We start from the raw sequence: 5,014 nt of genomic DNA, 5'->3' as shown, positions 1-5,014 counted from the left end.
TGACTCCTCACAAAGGACAACAGGCTCTTGGTAATGGGCTCTCTTCTCTCTGCAAGCAGAGATCACACCCCTCTGATGTTCTGCCCCTCCACAGGTCCAGAAACCACTAATTTGAGTGACCACAGATGAAAACCTCTAAAGGTGAACTGAACCTCCTTTAAACTGGTTTTTCAAGTTTTTTTTGTCACACTGTGGTAAAGCTGTCTCATATAGGCCATATGTGATGAACAGAACTGTATTGATTAGAGACAGGGAAGAAAGAGCAGTATAGCTCAGTAGTTGATGACATGCTTAGCACGGAGATCCTGTTTTTGGCCCCCAGCACTTCACTCCCAAGGAGAAAATACTCTTTTTGTAGGGTAGCTATTCTGGCTCAGACACCTGGTATACCCATAGCCAAGCAGGAAATGATAAATGCAGTTGATAAATTATTTTAAGAAGTTTTGTTCCTGCCATCTCCACTTGAAGCCACAGGAATACAGAAGTAGGGGAAGTGACATCACAACATCCTTTTTTGTTAGAAAAAATGGCTTATTGTTATTGTAAGGGTGATGTACAGAGGGTTTACAGTTACATAAGTTAGATAAAGAGTACATTTCTTTTGAATAATGTCACCCCTTCCCTCGCTCTCTCCTAGCTTTTCTCTCCTGTCCTTATCCCCAAGTTGTATAGTTCTTTTCCAACATAGTGTCTAGTGAGTACCACTGCTGCATTTGTTCAACCTTTGTCCCACCAAAGATGGATAAATAAGCAAAAAAGAAATGAAAACAAAAACAGCAAGAAAGAGGAAAAACCTTGTTTCCATTTTCTGGAGTTCATTTTGATAACTATTTTATATGCCCAAATGTACATAGTACTGCATGTATATGATCCTCTGTCTCCTAAGAATATCCTCCTTTGGTCTTACTCTGTGAGTAGGATTAGAGACCTGTATAATTTATCATGTCCCTATGTATTTTTTCTTCTTCTACCATCCAGTGTATTTGCTTGTAGATTTATAAGCACATTCTAGTAACCACAAATGAGGGAAACAATGCAATCTATGTTTCTTTGGATCTGGTTTACTTCACTTAATACAATTTTTCCAAGTCTTTCTATTTTCTATGAATGGTACAATATCATTTTTTCTGATGGATAAATAGAATTCCATTGTTTATATAACTCTCCTACACTGTTTGTGGAAATGTAAACTTGTTCTTTTACTCTGGAAAGCGGTATCAAGGTTCCTCAAAGACTAAACATAGAGCCTCCCTATGACCCAGAAACTCCACTCCTGGGTATTTATCCAATAGACCACAAACAAGGCCAAACCAAAGCTACCAGCACAACTATGTTCATTGGAGTATTTGTTTACCATAGCCAGGATATGGAACTAACCCAAATGCCCCTTAGTGAACAAATGAATTAAATATGGTTTGCAATGCAAAAGAAACAATTACCAGAACCAAGAGACGGCATACAGAATGTAAGAAAATCTTTGCCAAATATGCAACAATTTAGGATTAGTATCAAAGTTATATGAAGAACTAACCCAGTTAATAAGCTGGCAAACAAATTGAACAGATAATTCTCAGAAGAAAAAATACAAATGGCTAACAAATACATGAAAAACTGGTCAAAATCCTTCTCCATAAAGGAAATGCATACCAAAATAGCACTGAGATTCTATCTCTTCTGATCCAGAATGGAAATAATCAAGAAAACAAATAACAAATGCTGGGAATGAGGTAGGGAAAAAGGAAAGTAAATTGGTACAATCATGACAAAATTGAGAATGGAGATTTCTCAAAAAAAAAAAAAAAGAAAGAAAGAAAAAAGTAAACTTGCCTCATGATCCCACTAAACCACACTTGAGACTGTATCTGAAGGAATGTAAATCCATATAGGGTAGAAATACTTTCATCCCCATATTTACTGCAGCTCTGGTCATAGCCAAATTGTAGAATCAAGCGAAGAGCCCAATAAATGGGTAAAGAAAATATAGTACATAAACACAAAGGATTGTTTATCTAGTCATAATAACATCACATAACATCATTTGTAGAAAAGTGGTAGGGGAGAGTGAATGAAAGTGAATATATCCAAAGTGCTTTAGATGCATGTATGTAAATAGAACAAATAAACTTGTTAAAATTGTTTTACTAAGGGATGGGATGAGGAACAGAGACAAAGGGATCTGTGCAATCAGGATACAGGTATATATGGGTTGAAATGTCACAATAAACCCTCCTTGAACAACTAATACATAATAATAGAAAAATGTTTACAAATAATTTAGGAACTAGCATATGACCCATGTTCTGTAGATCTGTAGTTTATATAACACTCAAAGGCATGAATTTTCCCTCCATGATGATTTTAAATGTGTGTGTGTGTGTGTGTGTGTGTGAGAGAGAGAGAGAGAGAGAGAGAGAGAGAACTGTAGACCCATTTCTTTGATGAACATTGATGCAAAACTTCTCAACAAAATTTTTGTCAATCGATTTCAACAGTTCATCAATCCAAAAAATCATACACCACGATCAAACAGGATTCATTTCAAGGATGCAAAGCTGGTTCAATATACCCAAATCAATTAATATAATTCATCACATCAACAGGAGCAAGGATAAGAACCACATGGTTATCCCAATCAATGCAGAAAAAGCATTTGGCAAGATCCAACACCCCTTTAAGATGAAGGTTCTAGAAAAATTAGGAATCCATGGAACATTCCTCAGTACAATAAAGGCTGTATATGACAAACCTACAGCCAGCATTATACATAATTGTGAAAAACTAAAGCCATTTTCTCAACTCAGGAATTAGATAAGGATGTCCACTCTCTCCACTTCTCTTCAATCTGGTATTAGAATGCCTAGGTACACAATAAGACAAGATGCAAACATAAAGGGGATCCAAATAGGGAAGGAAGAAGTAAAACTCTCCCTCTTTGCAGATGACAGATCTTGTATTTAAAGAATCCCAGACTCCACTCCCAAATCACTCAAGCTGATTCAAAATTTTGGCAAAGTAGCAGGGTATAAAATTAACCCTCAAAAATCAATGGCTTTTCTGTATGCCAACAATGAAAAAAGTGTGACTGAATTTAGGAAAGCAACTCCATTCATAATAGCCCCACAAAAAAAATAAAATACCTAGGAATTAACTTAACCAAAGAAGTGAAGGACCTCTATGATGAAAATTTTAAAATCTTGAAAAAGGAAATCAAAACAGAACTTAGAAAGTTACAAAAACTCCCATGCTCCTGGATTGGAAAGATCAACATCGTGAAAATGGCAATACTTCCCAAGGCTGTCTACAAATTCAATGCGATATTCAATATTCCAACCTCATTCTTCAAGGAAATAGAGGCAATCCAAAAATTCATATGGAACAATAAAAGAACCTGAATAGCAAAAACGATCCTCAACAGAAAGAATACTGCTGGAGGAATATCAATACCAAATTTCAATTATTATATTTGTACACAGGGAAAATTATTTATTTCTTTTTTCCAAAAAAACTTTTAGTATAAAAATAAGGCCATTATGATGGAGGCATAGAATTCCATTGTGAATATATGCCACATTTTCTTGATCCATTCATCTACTGAGGGGCATCTGGGTTGGTTCCATATCTTAGCTATGGTAAATAAGGCTGCAATAAACATAGTTGTGCTCATAGCTTTAGTGGGGTCTTGTTTGTGATCATTTGGGTAAATGCCCAAAAGTGGGATTGCTGGGTCATAGGGGAGCTCTATGTGGAGTCTTTTGAGAAACCTCCATACTACTTTCTAAAGTGGTTGAACAAGTTTACATTCTCACCAACAATGCAGTAAGGTTCCCTTCTGTCCACATCCCTTCCAGCATCTGTTGTTATTAGAGTTCTTGATTATAGCCATTCTAACTGGAGTGAGGTGGTATCTCAATGTTGTTTTGATTTACATTTCTTTTATGGCTAGAGAGGTTGAGCATTTCTTCATGTGTCTATTGGCTATCCTTCTCTCCTCTTCAGAGAAGTTTCTCTTTAAGTCTTCAGTCCATTTATTTATTGGGCAATTGTTTCTTTGAAGATTTGTTGTTGGGTGATTTAATTTTTTGAGTTCCAGATATTAGATATGAGAGCTTTGTCTGTTGTTGGCTAGTGAAGATCTTCTACCAATCCGTGGGCTTTCTATTGATCTTGCTAGCTATGTCCTTTGCCATGCAGAAGCTCTTCAATTTCATGCAAGCCCATTTGTCCAACCTTTCTTTGATTTGTTGTGTTTCAGGGTCTCTATTAAGAAAATTTCGGCCTGTTCCAAGGAGACCTAGGGTTTCTCCTATTCTATCCTGTAATGTTTTCAGAGTGATGACATTGCTACATTTGTTAGGAAATGGAAAGACTTGGAAAAAAATATATTAAGTGAAGTAAGCCAGGCCCAAAGAAACAGGTCCCATGGTTTCCCTTATTTGCAATAACTAGTGTATGTCTGAGTCAAGCAGAAAAGGTCAGATAAGTTGATGTTAGGGGAATGAACCCCAAATAAGTATTCAAATGGTTTTTTTTTCCTTTCATGAATTTGTTTCTAGCATATTTTTATAAGATGATTTCTATATTGCTTTGTATGTCCCTCCCTCACGGTATAACCCCTGCTTTCACTCTATTTGATGTTGGTATAATTTGCGGAGGGTTAGGGAAAAAAATCCTTTAACTAGGGATAGAGGTGGCCCATTGCAACAATGAGATGTACAAGTCGTTATGTCGAAAAATGAACTTAACAACTTTCTTGGGGGTTGGGGTGAGGATCGGATGGGGGCAGGGAAGGAGTATGGGAAGGGATGGGAAGGGGAAACAAAGAGGAGGCAACAATGCTTGATAAAAAATGTACTCGTGGAGGGGGGACCAAGATGGCGACGGGGCAGTAGGGAAACGCCACAGCTCTCTCCAAACAAAAAGAGAGTTCGAGTTCCAACGCTTAATCTCCCCAAGAGACCGACAACAACAAAAAGACGAACACTCAGAGAAAAACCAGAGGTGGAAAATAACAAAA

Source organism: Dipodomys ordii, unplaced genomic scaffold (genome assembly GCF_000151885.1).
Source record: "Dipodomys ordii isolate 6190 unplaced genomic scaffold, Dord_2.0 Scaffold50, whole genome shotgun sequence".
Lineage (NCBI taxonomy): Eukaryota > Metazoa > Chordata > Mammalia > Rodentia > Heteromyidae > Dipodomys > Dipodomys ordii.
The sequence above is the reverse complement of the archived record's forward strand: the minus strand, read 5'-3'. Positions refer to the sequence as shown.